Source organism: Harpia harpyja, chromosome 2 (assembly GCF_026419915.1).
Source record: "Harpia harpyja isolate bHarHar1 chromosome 2, bHarHar1 primary haplotype, whole genome shotgun sequence".
Classification (NCBI taxonomy): Eukaryota; Metazoa; Chordata; class Aves; order Accipitriformes; family Accipitridae; genus Harpia; species Harpia harpyja.
In genome coordinates, this window is record NC_068941.1 from 41,933,333 (window position 1) to 41,952,502 (window position 19,170).

General features: G+C 37.6%; 1 protein-coding gene across 3 annotated transcripts in view; it reads left to right on the forward strand.

Annotated features, from left to right (window-relative positions):
- The window catches only part of GUCY1A1 (guanylate cyclase 1 soluble subunit alpha 1), a 40,676-nt gene that overhangs the window by 1,916 nt on the left and 19,590 nt on the right, over nt 1-19,170 (forward strand). Inside the window, exon 2 of one of the 3 annotated variants that reach the window (XM_052777884.1) lies at nt 8,386-8,467. The exons of 1 other annotated variant lie outside the window; for it this stretch is intronic. The gene's annotated coding sequence lies outside the window, so the exon portion shown is untranslated. Of the gene's footprint in view, nt 1-8,385; nt 8,468-14,865; nt 14,973-19,170 lie in introns of all 3 variants that reach the window. One more of the 3 variants, XM_052777893.1, reaches the window with a different exon arrangement.

The window sequence follows — 19,170 nt, forward strand, 5'->3', positions numbered from 1 at the left end:
AATGGTGATACAAAAGACTTCATGTTCCACATTCTCAGAAGAGAAGAGCAATTGCTGAAATCATGCTCATCTAAAGCAGGCAGGAAAAGTAAGGAAGGAGAAAGAAGGAAATCACATCTTCAGATCTCTTGGTTGTATTTTTTTCCATGGAATTATGCAGCTTGCAGCTATTATGAGTCATGACCTTGCAAGATCATGAGGAAACATTGCAGGAGAACGTAAGGAATTTAGTTCTACAGTGGGTTTTTTACCCTTTTTTGACTATCAATAAAATGGCTCACCATCCCCTCTCCCACTGGTTCACTTGCTGAGTATTCACTTAAATTATTCAATTAAGTTTTTGATGAACCGTTAAAAATGAGAAGTCAAGGTTAGTCTTTAATGTCATGTCCATAAAAGTAAGTACTAAAGTCTTGTATATTAGTCTTATTCTGATTAATGCTTTCTTTAAAAAAATCTGTCTTTAACCATTCCCTTCTTACAGTCTGTTTCAAAACAGATCCCATAGTGAAATCAAAACATAAGTAAAAGTTTATAATAAAATATAATACTCAAAACAGCAGCAGCAGTCAAAATCTGGTTATGTCAAGTAATAAAAGGTAAAATATCACAGCCATTATGAAGATAAATGCCATCCATCTGTTTGAAATTCTAAAAAAATACCGAGACTCAAAATAAGCAATCCAAGAAGTCAGGGTAGAGTTTGTAGCAAATACAGTTATATTCCTTTTAACTGAAATGAGCTGTTAAACCAAAGATGTTTTAAATTTATATCTTACTTAAAAAAAAAATAAAATCAAGCACCTCAGTAATCTAAGGAAACAGACACAACATTCTAAATTATCAACAAGGAAATATGTATTAGAAGGTACTGGCCGTATTTTGTATGTACTCTGTAGACAAGCAGCAAGTTTCCTTTTTTTATATGAACTTATTTGTTTAAGAAAAGCTCAGTATAGGTAAAAGGAAGTGTTTTTAAATAGTTATTGGAAACTACAGGACATGTTTTAAGGAATTTGGGGGTAATGATATTTAGAAATCATTGCATTTCAGCTTGCACATTTTATTAGCAAATGAAGATTGAGCTGTGGAGAGCTGCCATTAATTAGAGTTTCTTTGCTGGAGTTCCTTGCACATTTTGCACTATTTGTTTTTTAAAGATCTTCGTTGTCTGTGTTTATTAGAATTCATGGCATTTATTTAGATGCTTAGTGTTGCAATTAAGGTTTTTAGCACTTGAAATTTAAATTAAACCAAATCTCACATTTGACATTACTTTGAATATTCTTTTCAGCATATTTTCAGCATCTGAGATATGGCTTTAATATATATGATATATATTCAGCAAGTCTTGCATGACTAGTTGTACCAGAAGTAGAGATTCAAGTTTATCATTGAACAGATATTATATTTTTAAGTCAGTGTTCAGGGCATAAGTCTTTGTTCAAGAAAGCAACACTGTTCAGGACATAATATTAATATCTATTTAATTTAAAAATTCCAGTAGGATTTAAGCATGTGCATAAATGGGCTAGGGCTTCTAGCTAGGGCATAAGCAATGGATTTTCTTTTTGTAATAAAGGCAGCAAAATTTGCTAAAGACAGCAGGTTTTTAATAAGGTTTTTGCTTGTAGATCCACTTGCTATGAAACAATTGAAAAGACCATGTTAATATCTCTAATGAAGCCTTTTACTTGTAACACAGGTATTGATTGCTACTCATTTTGGTAACATGCTGTTCTTCCAGTTTTTTGGTTGTCCTACTGAGGTGATGCCACTCTTAGGTCAGTTTCCTTGACATTTTGGCTCCTCATTTATGGCCTGTAGCTCATACACGATGCTTATTTATTTTTGTAGATGCGGAGTCTGGAGCAAGCTGACATCTACTCCCTTTTCGTAGGAGTGCAGGTTTCACTGCTGTCAGTTACTCTGCTGCTTCATAACCTAAGTCAGAGCAAATACATTCTCTAGGGATTAATTTTACTTCAACATAGAGAGACCTCACTGAGTCCTGTTCATTGCTTCAGACCCCAAGTAAATTTGAGCTTTAGGGCTTCCACAAGCCTTCAGCCTTTGGGAGAATTTCACCCTATCAGAGCATAGTCTTTTCTGATACTCACTTCCACTTATTTTTCATTCATATTTCCTATTATATGATAGTTTTGTTCAGTGGAATCAATGCCCTTGCTAAGAATATTACTGCTTTCACATTTAACTGCGGAGTATTTTAACTAACATTCTCATTTGATTGAAATGCCCGCTTCCATAGCTCAGACCCCTCCCTGCTACTTTTAGGCACCCTCCCTGCTCCTTGAACTTGGCAGTATTGTGGTAGCCATTATTCTTGATTTTACTGCTCTGACTCCTTAATTTAGTTCCTTTGAGTTACTTAAAGCCAACTTTTGAATTTATTTTCTTCTTGCATATTCATACTAGAAGTAGCTATTCCAAGAGAATGGTGCCCTGCTAGCAGAAGTATTCAAACAAGCCACCTCCTCATGCAAGTCAGTACCAGTAGGCTAATTTCTTACAGGCAGCACACTAAGCCTAGACGATAACCAAGCTGTGACCTTATGTATTATTTCCGAGAGGCTACTTCTTTCACGAGACCCCCTGTCTGTACCTCCTATGCATATGTATCTGCCTGAATGTGAATGGAATGCTGTACTGTCCTTGCTTGACTGCCAAGGCCACGTTTTCTCTGCTCTAGGGCAAGGGGAAAAATGCCCAAAGACTTGTATCCCAGCTTGGGGCTGTGGGGCACAGAGCTGTCTGAAACCCTCTCTTGGGACTGTTTGGCTATGCCTTGCACTTTACGCATGGCTATGCCCATTGATTGTTTCAGCTAAGTCCATATGGAAAATAGGTCAGCCATGCAGTGGCTCAGGAAGAGAGCTTTAATTGTGTGGGTTGTAATCTAGAAAGCAGGGTGTGTGCATCATCATGGAGGAGGCTGGAACCAGTTCCAAAGATTTTATCAAGCATTGTGGAATCTAGCCCTTAGACAGCTATTTGTATTAAGAGAGTTGCAGGGAATATCCCATGCAAGTCATCCAATTGTTTCAGTGTGAGTAAAAATTTCTTACTATAAGGCAATGTGCTAAAATCCTTTGATTAATTTCTCCTCCACAAATGGAAATTGAAAGAAACATACATTTATGAAGTGAACCTCTTCCTCAGCCCCATTCTAAGGTATTCAGAACAAAAAAGTATCACTCTTTTGGGGAAAATATATATTGTGGGAATCCTCCTGGTGTAATTCTAGAATGTCATCAATTCCAGAAGGTGCAGTAAAACTTACAGTTTCTGTAATGCCACATACAGTAGTTGCTGCTAAACTGTCCACTTTCAATGAATAATATCACAGTTATTTTTGAGATCCCAGAAACAGGTTACTCTATGGTATATTAGAGAGTTTGATGAGTCCCTTTCTAATGCTGACCAAGGTAAACGTGTGTTTAATTTCATTTTAACCTTGCATTTCACTTGGCACTTGATACTGATGGAGACTGACAAAAGTTGTTCAGGGAGAGCTGATTTCCCTTCTCGGCAAATACAGAAACTCTTCACACATGAAAGAGCATTAGTAAAAGGCTGACTACAATGGAGGAACACCTCAGCAAGATTTCCAGTTTGTTGCCTGGAAAAATTGGGATTTTGCATTTGCTCATAATTATTTCTATGATTTGAAAACACAAGACAATATACCCAGTTGCTGTCTTCTGGTTAATAGGGAGGGGTGTCTGCTTATATTAATAGCTATGTGGCTCCCTAGTCCTGACTGCAGGCACCCTGGAGCCTAAAATACTCATTGCAGTTCCTGTTTTAAATAGCACTGCTAAAAATGGCAAAATTTCCATGTCTTTGGAGAAAGCATGCATGAATCTAACTTTAAATTTACTTTTTTTTTCTTTTTGCCGAAATTGTCCTCATAGTAGTGTACTTGCACTGGCAAGCTGAGAGTGCAAAACCACTCTCCTCATGTTGAGAAAAATATTTGGTGGATTGATAAACTGTTCAAATTTTGGTGAAAATATACCCATTAGTCCATTGAATTCACAAAGCATGTTTAGAGGTAGGAATTTACAATTTCCATGTGGGAAGAATGGTGTGAAAGGAAGGATAGTCTTGTGGCTTAAGAAGCTTAGCAAGGCTTTTGGTCAATGTGGAACTGATTTTTTTTTTTCTCAAAAACCTCAGGAAATCATGACAGGAATAATTACGATTAATTTTAAATTGAATTAAATGCTTATTTTGATGAAGTTAAAGTTAAAGGTTCCCAAACAGGTTGCATGATATTAATAAAACCAGCCAAGAGGAAATGCCTTTCCTATAAGCAATTACAGAGCCTTCAGAAATGAGAGAATGAAGTTAAACCTGGTGTGTGTCAGGCATGAAGCTATAGGATGAGGACACCTTCCTTGTTCTGCTTTTATATGTAGCACCTACACCCTTTTATGAATCCTACCTGCAAAATCTATTTGAATTTCACTTGTAGAAATGTGCAAGTGTTTCAATCCCATATTTTTTTTTAAATCTGGCTGCAAATTTTTATAAATCATTTTTGATTTTTGTAAATCACTCAGATCTACTAAACTCCTGGCCAAAAAGACTGGTGCAACTCTGTTCAAGAGATCTGGATTCACTTCTTAGCTCAGCTGCAGTCCTTCTTTTGCGATCTCTGGCATGGCTTATTTCTCCACTTCTAAAAGAAGCATCGTAATGCTTCCTTTCATATCCCATTTTTCTGTCTTAGCTATTCAGAGGGCAAACCCTTCAGCTCAAACATCATCTTTTACTGTATATTTGTGTATGGCCCTGGTCTTAATTTAGGCCCTCTGGGAGGTTAAACAAATAATACACCTAGCAACAGCAATAGAGAAAAAGCAGAATGCAAGATAACATTGGCACAATTTCTCTGCTGAGCAACCTGCCCAAGGATGAACTCACCAGACAGAAGGTTAAATACCAGTAATTGAGTTTAAGCAAAGGCTCCATAAGAATTTTCACATGTTGACCAAGTTATCAATCTCACTGACTGAATAGTGGCCTACATGAATGCTAAAAGGTGATGAAATTGTGCCCTTCCCAGACAAAAAACATTTGGTTGTGTGGTGGCAATGAAACAGCATAGAAGAGACCAATCTTTCAGTCATGAGTTGGGCATGGCTTGCAAAACATTCTGATAAGCTCATGAGGCAGTGACTACATTTGTAGTATCACTCTGAAAATCTACAGTTGATCTGAAAATTAGTATCAACATAGATCAGCTCTGCACTTACTCAGCATGTCACATGCTCCAGATCTGTGGGAGATGCAGCATGATAGCCAACTGTATGTGGAAAAAGTCATTGACCATAACCATAGTAAATTTTAGAACCAACAGAGTCATGGCTTAGTCAAAGTTTGAAGTGCGCAACTGTACCATGCATGAGATAGTGGTAGGCATCATGACAGAATAATTATTCTCTTGGAAGATTAGAGACTGGCACTAGCAAATACCAGTAAAAAATGTTTTAAACTGTTGATTAATATAATATAATATAATATAATGTAATATATAAAATGTGGTTTCATGATATCTTCCTTCTAGTTTCTCTTTGAAAATAATTTTCAGTTCTAAGCAATGCTAAGTTCTAAGCAAAAATAGGTTTAAGCGATAGATAGAGGGGGGTTAAAATGTAAAAGTATCTTTTCAAATAGGCTTTGAAGCGGTGAAGAACAAGGAGTCCTGATGGAATACAGGATTATGACTTACATGTAGCAAAAGCTAAAAAAGAACATCTATCCCTGCCCATGTCGTGGGCAGATTTTTCTTACCAATAAATTGGAATAGGGAAAAAATAAGATAAACTGAAATGAGAGTAGTAGTGGCAGAAAAGCATCTAAGGGGGTTGATGTATTTAAAAAAAATACAGTTGGATTTTATTGCAGTTGCTGTAATGTACTGTATTGTAAATGGCTGATCTGTCTAATGCTGGAATAAATATGCAAAAAAAGGCAGTTTATGCAAGTATTTATATAACATATCCTCACTTTTTTCTTTCTCAACTGTTACTCTACAACCATGGAAAACACTCATAATCTTTAGTAAAATATTAATAAATGCATTCAGATCTTTAATGCTAAGCTTAGGTTTGGTAGTCTGTCTTTCAGCAAAGAAGCTGCATTACTTAGGAATGCAGTCCTGTTGTCAGTTTAATATATTATGAGCAGTGTAGGATTTAGATGCCTGTTATAAACAGAGTTGAAAACCCAGAGCAAAGGTTTACAACATGAATATTCTGCAAAGATACTTGTGATACTGTGAGAACTTCATTTCTCCATTGTCACAGGAGACACTTGTCACACTTGTGAAGTTAGTGCTTTTGTCTTGTCGGAACTTGCCAGGTACAAATATTTAAAACAAATGTTTAAAATTTTCAGCATCACCTAAACTGTAAGCAGAAATGTCGAAGGTTTCTGACCCCATGTAAAGGAAGACTATACACAGTGCAGCAAACTTTCTTTCCTCCCCCCCTTTTTTTTTACCTGCTGAGAGTGCACACTTCATGAGATTCATGGTGCTTCCAGATGGTCCAGAATACCAAAAGGCTTAAAATATTGTCTTCATCTTGGCAGGAAATTCTTCATGAAAGAGATACTACCTTTCTTTATCCTTAAACTTAGGTCTCTGGTTATATCCTCTAGGAACTCATGCCTCTCATTCCCTCCCTCTGCTCCAACTATACACATGGTCTCTCAGCCTTTTCATCATGGAATTTCATGCATTTCTAGAAAAACGGAGAACTTCCTATGTAGCATCCCCTTTCTGTGCACATACACAAACACAGAGGTGGAACCTATTATTTGTTATGGGATTTCTTTTATCAAGAAGTTCAGTGTGGATACCCATTTTACAGATTAAGAAAACAAAACATACAGAGTGATTGTTCTTTAACATTTTGGTGGGAAATAGTACTTGAAGGGCCTTGGGTGTGGAACAGCTCCTACACTAAAAGTGAGTGTTATGGTATCTGGGTAGTTTATCTATCATTGCACAGGCTGAAGTGTTGAGACAAAGATGCTTCTCAATTAGATTTGATATTAGTTTTGGTTCTCAACAAAGTAAATCTGAGATGACCCCATTACCTCAGTAAGGGCAATGCAGCCAAGACCCTCTACAGTCATTGCCTGCCACTTCAGGGTTCAGATTTCAGCCTTCAGGGATGACTGGCACTTAATGTCCATTGGTCAGCTGTCATTTCCATATGCCTACCTGCTGCTACTTCTCTTTAGCTGATGCTCTCATTTGCAGCCCTAGCCTCTAGAGCAAGACTCTCAAGCTGTGTTCCGTCCTCATTGTGCCTGAGGACTGACACCCAAAGACTCCCAGCACTGAAGCATACATTGCCACACCTTGAACTAAGAACTGAGTGCCTTTACAGTCTCTTACCTTCTGCGGTGACGCAGTGGGAGGAACGTCTGGCTTGCAGTTACTGGTGATTGCTGACAGTAGTGCAGTTCCGTGATGCCTCACTGGAATGCAGGTCAGGGACTTCAAGGAAACCAGGTAAGTAGTGCTTCCATCCTGGGGTCTCAGATGCCTGTGCAGCACTAACTGGTATTTGAGAAGGCCTGATGGAGAGAGAAAAGAGGTTCCTTACAGACATATTATAAAAGAGAAGTGAAATAAATATCTTTAAAAAATAAAATGTAAAACTATGAAGCCTTAAATCAGTAACAATGTGTATCTCGCCTTTAACTTACAAATCAGTGCTGTTTAAAACAAAATACTAGAAAATAACATATGAAATGTCCAATTCTAGAAAGTTTTTGCTTCTTTATTAACACAGGGTAACCTCATTAAACAGTGCGGCAAAACATGGTATGTCAGTCCCTGCCTCCCATTAGATGCCAGCAAGGTAAAACACTGAAACTAAAAATTGGATCTTGGCAGCCAAATCAGGGTGATAAACACATATCCTTCCTTAATTGTGCAACAGAGTAACATATAACCAACAGAGTTGGTTGAAACACAAGCTGTAACTACCATGAAAAAATTTCCCCTAAAATCTAAAATATTGCTGCAAAGCTCCTTGAAATTATTATTTCAACATTTTCTATAGGCTATACTGACAGATTACAGAAAAATTATTTGCATAAGTACCCACCGTACTTCAGTGGATTTGTCGCAATCCGCAAGAAAAAAAGCAATATATCAGTAAGAGAACTGTCTTGTGCCTTTGCAAATTGTTTTGTTCTGTTGCCCATGTTTTCCTTCTTTCTTATGGATTTTTTAATTCTTGTGTCCTTCTGTAGGCTTCCTTCTCTACTTTATTCTGTTTTTTCCTCCTTGCTCCTTTATTCTGTCTGTATCTCCCTTCTCTCCTTTTTCTCTCTCAGATATTGCAAAATAATGCTATGATAAATGAGAAAAACTATGCTATCTGAGAAATGGAGGAAAGCTTTGATCTTTCAGACTTTGGTAAGAATACTGTGATGTTAACATTGTTGCAGTAAATGCAGTTATACAGGTTGTGAGATGAAGAACCGTGGACAGTTCTAGGTACTCTACCTAGAATAACTCTAGCAATATTACTCTGTGGTTCATACAATGCACAAAGTTCAGGTTCTGTACCACAGAAGCATATTAGTTTGGATGACAAATATATTTTTTGGTAAGAGTTTTTCATATGATTCTAGTCTTTTGGAAAATCCAAGTCCTCTGGTGAAATCATCTCCCTTGTTTTATGGAAATATTATCTGCATTTTCCCAATGAGAGAAAGACCTGAGGGCCTTGCCCAAAAAGTCACAAAAGTTTGTGGAAAAAGTAGAAGGAGAAACCTTATGGTTAAAATACATTTAATTTACCTCCATATTTAAACCCTGAATTAGTAGCTCAAATTAGAGGCTGGTGATTGGAATATCTGATCAGAGATCCGCACTGTGTTCTTTGTTAACCCTTTCTTGGATTTCCATGCTTCCAAATCTTTTAATCTGTTTAATCTCTGTTAATCTGAAATGCCTGCCACAGAAATCAATGAATTTCAATGGAATTTACAAGCATTTCGAGCCAAGCATATGTTTCTGTGCCAGTCTGTGCCTAGCACTCTGGCACTAAAATACCCAGAACTGAAGCAGACACTAGAGTTTCAAAAAAGCTGGATGACATTATTTTTATTTTTGTGGGATTTAATATTCAGCTTTGATATTGTTACAAGAAGCTGCAATTCAACAGCTAATGCACTTGAATCAGTATAATGCACTGTTTGAAACATTCTGAATCTTTCTAAATGCATCTGTTATAACTGGGGGAGCAGCACTGACCGAGGCTTCTACTACTTGATAATATTTTTTAGCTATAAGCAGCACTGACCAAGGCTTCTACTACTTGATAATATTTTTTAGCTATAAGCATGGATCTTTTCTCTGTTGTTTAGCACTACTGCAGGTTTGGAAAAGTAGCATATATGTCATGTATTTTCCTTTGCATCATGATCAATGCCTCAATGATCCTCTGATTGTCACTGAAAATTTTATTAAAACAAGAAGCTACATTTTAATAATGACTTGAGAAATTTCTTTTTAAAGGATCTCATATTTCTATATCTGAATAACCTAGATTTCTGCTAGTCTGTCCCACACATTCCTTTTGTTTTTAAATCGATGTGTCAAAGCTGAATAACCCATAAATATTTTCAGCTTATTTTTCCGCAGGGCCACATTTTCACCTCAGTCTTTACATCAAACTGCCACCAAGGCCAAGGGGAAGTTCCACATACAGAATATGTGGTGAATACGGCAGTTACCTCTGAGTTAGTTTTGCATGCCGCCTTCTCCCTGCTGCTGTCATTGTAGAATGAATCATAGAATGGTTTGGGTTGGAAGCAACCTTAAAGATGATCTAGTTCCAACACCCCTGCCGTGGGCAGGGACACCTTCCACTGGACCAGGTTGCTCAAAGCCCCGTCCAGCGTGGCCTTGAACACTTCCAGGGATGGGGCATCCACAACTTCTCTGGGCAACCTCTTCCAGTGCCTCAGCACCCTCACAGTAAAGAACTTCTTCCTTACATCCAACCTAAATCTACCCTCTTTTGGTTTAAAGCCATTACCCCTTGTCCTATCACTACATGCCCTTGTAAAAACTCCCTCTCCAGCTTTTCTGTAGGCCCCCTTTAGGTACCGGAAGGCTGCTATAAGGTCTCCTTGGAGCCTTCTCTTCTCCAGGGTGAACAACCCCAACTCTCTCAGCCTGTCTTCATAGGAGAGGTGTTCCATTCCTCTGATCATCTTCGTGGCCCTCCTCTGCACTCGCTCCAACAGGTCCATGTCTGTCTTGTACTGAGGACCCCAGAGCTGAACGCAGTACGGCGGGGGTCTCATGAGAGCGGAGTAGAGGGGCAGAATCACCTCCCTTGACCTGCTGGTCACGCTTTGCATGTGCTGACTTTTCCCGTGCAAAAGTAATCTGAGAAACGCTCTGTGCATGCAATTTGATTTCTTTCACATGCTTAAAAGAGAAGTAGGATAAATGGAACAGAAAGATTTGAAAGATCGGTAGCTGTGATAACTCCAGCAATTGCACTGGAGACAATAACAAGCATCACAGATTGAACATTCTACAGGAAGCCAAAATCTGCCTCTTGATTTATTTAATTTTTAGTTTTGTTACAGAGGTGGTATACACTCACAGAAGGCTAGTGTTAGTCGTTAAGTGCATATTTACTGTCATTAATTAACAATATTAATTTCTCTGAATACCACATGTGCAAGCTTGGTATTTCATAAAACATCTTATCTTTACTTTGCTTCATCATTTTAGTGAAAAAAGAAGCCTGTGTTTTTAAAGACAATATAAATTCACATATTTACCATATTTACTTAGCTTTCTCTGCTTTCAATGCATATCTGCTGTATTTTCCGGAAGAGTATTGAAAAGCAACTAAGTGATATACTCAACAGGGAAACTGGTATTGTAATGTATTCCTAGAGCATTCAGCCTCGCGAGATGTGCTGATAGCCTTTGGAACTGTGCTTTTCAAAGCTAAGATCCACTGCTTTTGTGTACTCAAATGTTTTTTAAAATAGCAGATTTTGAAAGGGATGGGCTGTGAATACCTATAGCTGCACATACATTGTGTGAAAAATGACAAGTCAATCAGCAAAATAAAAAATGAAGGTACTAATTTACAGTGCACATGGCCAAATCAGCAATTTTGATTATTTTAAACATATTTTGTAGCAGAAAATGTCTGTAAGCATTTAATCAAAAGGAAGGTGCCTGCTGGTCCTGCCCTGCAGATACCATGGAAGAGAACAATTGGGAAAGTAGCTGATTTCTCCTCTTCTTCAGAGCTGCTTTCTTTGCCATGGGCTCTAGCTAAAGCAGAATCAGTAGCTGCATGATGGCTGTGAAAATACCTCTTCAACCATCTATTCTCACTGAATACACCTCTTCAATCAATATATTTTTTTCCCTATCAGAAAAATTACAAGGACATGACTTTGCTGCTGCAGGATAAACCATTTTCACTAATTAGAAGTTCCTGTTATATTATAGCTTCCCATGCATAGTTTTTAACTTTTCCAGAATCTCAAATGACCTCAGTTCTGTGTTTACCATACATCTGAACACCTACCTGCAAAACCCCAAGATTAAAAAAGCCAAGGCTGTGTTTTGCTTCAAAAATAAGAAAACATGCAAATCAGTATTTCTGTTGACACTGTTGTCACAGACTTGTTAGGTTTAATCCTATTCCTGCTATATCCAGAAACCTGCTATTGATTTTTCAATGGGAGTTGGCATGAGTGCTTAACTATGAATAAATATGAAAGGTAGTTGTCAGTGATTTTCAGTGTGAAAATGATTTTGTAGACATTGTAAACAGAAGTGGCAGGTGGCAAATATTCACTCAGAAAACTCTGCGATTGAAATCTACTAATGAAACACTTTGCTTTCTACAGACCTAGTTTTCAAACAGTTCTCTAAGATCTATAGAGTTCAGGGAAACTTTTAGTACTTTTATTTATAAAACTTTTAGTATTTCTATTTATAAAGCTTGCTGTTCCATTATAATTTAAAGCTGTGAACACAAAGGGAATATTTAACCATATGCACTGTTATAAGACACTACAATCAATGTTTTATATTGCTCTACAATGCTCCAGTATCTTTGGGAAAACAATAACAATAATGCTATTTATGCAAACCTTTGTGTCAGTTGTGTAAACAGTTACCCACATTCAACTTCAGTTAGATGAATACATGCATATACAAGTCTCAGCAAGATAAGAGTCCTTGAAGAAGTATGAAAATTATTTTATCATCTCTGAAGATGCTTCACAGTTAATCCAGACCATGGTTTTCAAATGAGAAGTTACTTCATGCGTTAGAAATTTGGAATTTTTAAATAGTTTATTGTTTCATTTATTATAGAAGATGCAGCAATCCTGGCTAAGTCATGAATACTAGCTAAAGATTTCAGTAAAAAATAGTGTGAGATAAAAAGTTGTTAGATTTCACTCTTATTATAGAATAATTACGATTATTTTTTACTGTCTTTGCTCCTAAAAAAACTTTTGATCTATGAACTAAATAAAAATCAGATTTTGCAGACATTTGAAGTTAGAGGTCCAGTTAAATGAGGAAAGTTATATGCATTGGTAAGTTTGAGAGATTCAGCAGTAAGTAGGTATTTGGAAGGAATCAGTAGACACAACAATGACTTCATATTCTAGAATCACAGCCCTTCTCCTTTTGTGGATTCTAATTTACATTCCATTGGCTATGGGCAAGATTTCAGTCTTCACGTTTAACTCCTGCTAACTGTCATGAACACCGCATGTCCTCACAACAAATTTTAATTCTTGAAAAGAAAGGGTTCTGAAGACATAAATTTATTTCTTAGCTTTCCTCTTATGATTTTCATGAAAGTATTGTACTTTGACGGACTGCAAATGCAGATTAAATGCTATATTTAAAATACATTCCTTTGAAGTGTGAGAATAGTTTACAGACACTTTGGATTGGTTTTGGTTTTGCTGTTTCAATTGCTTCCTCATCTGGGTACCTGGATCACTTGAGGTATCGCCAGTTACATCAGTTCAATATCAGGATTTCTCAAAAAAAAAAAACCCAAACCCAACTGAAATGATGTGTTGTGGTTACATACAGCCGGTTGTTTCTGGTGTTTGTGAGGTATCTTCAGCTCTGCCTCAGGAAAAATGCCCATGAGCAGTCAACCTCAAGAGCTCCCACAGTGTAAGGAGGCTGGGATTTTCGGGGTAGTATCTCCATCACGAGTTGCTTAGCTGGTGGTACAAGCCATGCTTCGGACCGGGTGAGGGTGCGAGGATGTGCCACAACCAAGGGCTGCTGTTTCCGCCTGAGCGCGGGAGCCAGGAAGCAGAGAACCGGGTGCTATGAGGCTGCCTGCTGGGCTTGCTATGGAGTGTTTTCTCAGATAGGATTGACTCACAGGAAGAGAGTATTTTTCCCACGCTATCTTCTCAGCGTGCCTCCCTGATATTTGGTCCTAGCATAGGAAAAATATTTACCCTATGAAAGTACATGTGATACTTAAAATGACAAATATGTATTTTATAAGCAGCATTTGGGAATCAGTCCTTCTTTTAGCTACCGGCCAAAACAGGGGTGCAGTAATTAGGGTTGCCCCCGTGCCTTTAATTGAATCCAGAGATGTGGCTGCAATATAACTTTCACATCTGGAGTCTGGGCTTCTCCCAGGGCTATATTTGGATCCAGGGATTTGCTTCAAACCATTAGAGGGAAATGAGTCAGTCACAAAATCAGTATCAGAAATTCAGTGATACTTTAAAACTAGGGGTTTTCCCTGTCTTTAAGAACACTGGTTTCTCTATCAAGGTATAAAGCTTAGTGTTATTACACAAATGGTGATATTTTAAAGCAGCAGAAATGTCTGTCTCATGATGACCTTAAAATGAGACATATTAGCAGTTTTGAAGTTTACTTATGTATTCCATGAAACCTATTTTCTGCTGATTACAACAGGGACAAGATGGAAAAGGAGATAACTTATTTTCTTCTCAGAAAACAAAGGTAATTATTTTCTTCATCTCCTGGCTTGGTAGCTGTCTAATGTTGCAGCAACACAGATCACGATCCATTTGACTAGGAGCACAGAGGAAACACTTGATTGTGTTTCTGTTTCTTAAAACACTTCATAAAGAGAAAAAGGTAGAAAAGGTGAAGAAATTCCACATTATGTGGGAAGAAGGTCTGTCTTGTAAGCAAGGTCTAGATTTTTAGCTTGCCCTAAGCAGTCATATAGGATAGTCACTGGGATAAGTTGCAACACTGAATTTGGATTTACTAAAATGTTTGGACTGTTAAAATAATAACTGATTGCTATGACTTGTATTATTTTATCATAGCCGCTTTACTACCTTGTACTTAGCTTGGTAATCACTGCAATTCCACTACATAGTTCATTAAGTGCAGTGGTGTGCTGTGGTATTTCCTTACTATCAAAGGTATGCTGTGACTTACAGAAAAGTTTTGAGTATACTCTTAGAAATAGCCCCAAACAGAGCTATGTCTGGCAGTAAAGACACTAGAACTGGGCTTGCACAGCACACAATGGCAATTAGTGCTTTGGAAAAAAATGGTAAGGCTACTCTAAAGGGCTCTGGGATACAGACAGATCAGAACTAGGGATGACTTGTCAGAAAGAAGGGTTGAAGTTTGGGGGAACAGGCAGAAAAGTTAATGCCTGACAAAGCATATTCCTTTTGAGAGCTAGAGTGGAATTTGAGATTGCTGAATCTAGTAATTTCTTGGGTACCAGTAGATTATAGTGAAGTCCACTGTCCAATGTCATGTCTCATCCTGATCTACAGAGAGGACAACAACCCTTTCATCAGTTATTGCCTTTGCTCAAGTAGCAAAATACTGTGGTGTGAAAGAGCCTAGAATCTTGCTGGGAAAAAAGGTCCTACTTTGTAATGTAAGTAAAGCCCGTATCTACATAAGGGTGGTAATGATTTCAGATTGAATGGTCGCCTATATTTGGGATTTCCTAGACCTCAACTCCTTGGCTTTGCAATTTTCTTTTCATAGAGTTATATTCTTTATGCAATTTGGTCTGATTAATATTTTAATCACATTTTTGTTGCTGCTGCAGATTTAGAAAACCTATCCCTACTGTGCACTTTACCTAATATGCAAGTTACACATGATACAGTTTTTAAATTATTCTTGTGTAATGACACAGTTATCCCCAGGTAGGTTAGCAAATGTATTTACTGTGTTAACGACAGGACCAAATTACTGGAAAGGGGTAAATGAGGCATCTTCAAATTTCAGTTGATGGGTTAGTCTCTGACTGAGGAGATACAGGAAAACATCTCACTCCTCTTCCCAAGGACACATCTTTTCCAAGATGTCCTCTACCTAAGTCAACAATTGGCAGTTTTCTATTAGGTATGACTCAGTACCACTTAGAAACTTGTAAACACATTTGCCTGTCTCCTCCAGTTACTTACATCTTGTGCTCTCCAAAGCAGCCATACCCAAACAAATTAATGCTTTGAAGGTGTGTGCACTCTGAACATGTTTTACAATAAAGCAGCCAAAGAAAGCTTACCTATTTGTACAGGATTTAATAAGACTAATAAATACTTATATTGACTTCTTAAAATATTAACTTATATATTGATGCAGACTTGAGCAATTTTCTCTGTGTATTTAGAAGCCTCCTCAAAATCTGTGGAAACGGACAAATCACCAGGTCTTTGATTCTGTTGCTACACACAGCACTTCAAGCAGAAAAAATAAAGTGCAGATATTGCACTTCAGACTAATAAAACAAAATGATAGGATTTAGCTATTTTCCCTGGGTTTCTCTGCTGACAGGCACAACAGCTGAATCCACAATGAGGTGCCAGCAATAGGGTGATGGGTACTAACCTGTCTCACTAGAAGCTGCTTGTGTTTTGCCTGTGCGTAAAAGTAACAGTTCCTGCCTTGCTCTGTGCAGAGGCCTACTAACTGGCAAGGGGCAAAAAGCAGTAGTTTCTGAATCCCACAGAGATTATAGAGCTGAGTGGGAATTGCAAGCCTCTGTTTTACATAAAGGCAAGACAGAAGTTAACAGCTGCTTCTGTTGAGGCAATGGCTCCCAGACCACACTGAGCTCCTACAAGTGCTGTAATCACTCTCGTGCTGCAGAAAGTTAGATCCAGTCAGTGGTATCTTCTGAGTGCTGCAAAACAAACTAATTTTTTTTTTTTTTAATTCTTGCTCAACATGCATCAGTTCACCTAACAAAGTGGTATGTATGATTAAAAATAAAAAAGTGACATTATAGCATAATACCATATTCTGTCCTACTCTGAGCAAAGGATGCTGCTTGTAATAAGAAAAAAGTATTTAATGTTGCTTCTAATTTTTGTGCCATGTCCATAAGCTAAGATTATAAACCACCTTTAGCTACTGTTAGCAAGTGGTATTGCTTAATTCTTATAAATGGCTGTGTTAATAGTAGGGTGTTTTGCTGTGTGATTGATTCATTGCACCGTATTTCATGGCACTGTCAAGGAAATGTTTTAGCAGAGGAAAATATTCAGAAGCAACTAGTACAAATAAGCATACAGGAAGGCATTTTGGCTGTAAGACAAGTATAGATGTAAGTATACAATGAAATGTTTGCACAAAGCATTTTGAGCACTGTTAAGTTATTCTGCTGCTATGACTATACTATGTAAAGTCATCTTCATTTTTCTGAGTGGCATAGTGCCTTGTTGCATTCAGCCAGACACTGAATAAATTGGTTGCTTGTAGTTTGATCTCACGGCAGATTATTTAATTTTAATTTTCAATTTGCTTCCCAAGGTAAATTATGACAGCAATTAATATGGCAGAGATGGAGAATTCACATTAAACACTGCTGCTCCCCTGGGATGAGCTCTCTTAAAGCATGTTTGGAGAGGAATTAAACACAGAAACTTTTCCCATGTTTCTTAATGTTTCATATTTTTTTTGTTATGGTCAGAAAATGTCTTAAAACGTTGTGAACAACGGAAGGGCTGGTGTTCCTCATTCTTGAAACACATCTGCAAATGTTTGACTTAACCTGTGATGTGTGCCATCATCTTTCTCATACCTTTTTAAGGTCCATTATACTGCTGAAATTCCTTCTGTAAACTCTACACTGGCAATTCATTATTGTTCTCCTGTCAGACCTTTAAGACCACTGTCTAATTACTGTTTGAGTGAGACAGGTTTTCCTATAACACAATAGACTTTTTTTCTGAATTTTAGTTATATTAAGTACAAGATGCACTTAGGATACCAGATGCAAACTTGATGTTTTAATAAAGGAAGACCTAGTATATGCATGTTTTTTTTCAGTATTTGAAGTCTCATGGAATTAGGTTTTCTACTTTGTTTCTTTAAAGATGTGATTTAGGGGGTTTTGTCATTACAGAGGTCAGGAGGAGTCTTGAACTGGTCACTGCTTGAAAATTGTTATGCCTATTAAGTTGATACAGGTTTTGAACTGGGATATATGTTATCAAAGGACCATCCCATTTTTTTCTGTGTGTCATGGTTTAACCCCAGCTGGCAACTAAGCACCACACAGCTGCGCTCTCACTCCCCAAACACCCAGTGGGATGGGGGAGAGAATCGGGGAAAAAAAAGTAAGACTCATGGGTTGAGATGAAGACAAGTTAATAGGACAGAAAGGAAGAAAATAATAATAATGATAATGATAATAAAAATTACAACAATACTAATAAAAGAATTCGAATATACAAAAAAAGTGGTGCACAATGCAATTGCTCACCACTTGCCAACCGATGCCCAGTTAGTTCCCGAGCAGTGATCCCCCCCGGCCAAATCCCCCCAGTTTATACTAGACATGATGTCACATGGTATGGAATACCACTTTGGCCAGTTTGGGTCAGCTGTCCTGGCTGTGCCCCCTCCCAACTTCTTGTGCCCCTCCAGCCTTCTTGCTGGCTGGGCATGAGAAGCTACAAAATCCTTGACTTAGTCTAAACACTACTTAGCAACAGCTGAGAACATCAGTGTGTTGTCAACATTCTTCTCACACTAAATCCAAAACATAACACTATACCAGCTACTAGAAAGAAAATTAACTCTATCCCAGCTGAAATGAGGACACTGGGAAAACAAGAACTTCAGGATACTTAGAAAATAGTTCTGCAGGAAGCTTTCTTTAGGAACTGTGTCTTCATTATTTGGAATTTAAAGATCTGTATATTAATGATACTGGTTTTGTACAACAGTATTATTACTAGAAACGTCATGGATCTCCACTTTCTTCCAAATCAATGATGATTTTATCATAAATAGCAATTGGCAGGAGCCCAAGGTCATGTTCAGAGCAAGGGCACAGATTCCCGTCCCCACCAGGGCAGGAAGAGGCTGAATGTGGATATCCTGCAGCACAAAGAATGGCAGGCTGTATTACAAAAAGAAGCTGCAGACACAGTAGCTGCATGTCCAGCAGCTTCGTCGACTCAGGGACTTTCACATCAGTGCCCATTTTGCTCCTGAATAAGTCCTGGCCCATGACCATCTTCTAGGACCTCTCTTTCTCACTTGGCAGCTTCTGGAGACTTCAGGTTTTCCAGGTGTAAAACAATGACACTTCCTTCGCAGAGCTGATTCTACCTGCCTGGATATTTCTCCTACCACAACAAATGTAATTTAATTAAAATACAATATGCTAGCATGGAAGTGAACCCCCAAATAATTCCAGATTATTGTCTTCTAGAAACAGAGAAATAGTTTCACCAGCAGGAAAAAACCCCAAACGTGAAAACTATTGGTAATTGCTGAAGGCCATTCACTTCCTTTGTTCTTAGTTTAGTGCAAATGCAGTAAATATTTGTTGGTATCTAATTTAACCATTAATTCAGTCTTACATTCTTCACAGAGAGAGAATTTTTTTTTTCTTTTTTTTTTTTTTTAAATAGCAGCACATACAAATGCAGTATTCCATTCACTGGGAGGTGTTTTAAATGTTTTATTACACATTTTTTTTTCAAAAATGTATTTCAGAAATTTTTTTTCTTCAAAGATGCTGGTATACCTGATTTTAAAATTTTAGTAGTGTTATTTTGTAAATTCAAGATTTGTCTTGAAATTTAAGACCCAAATTCAGCAAACCACAT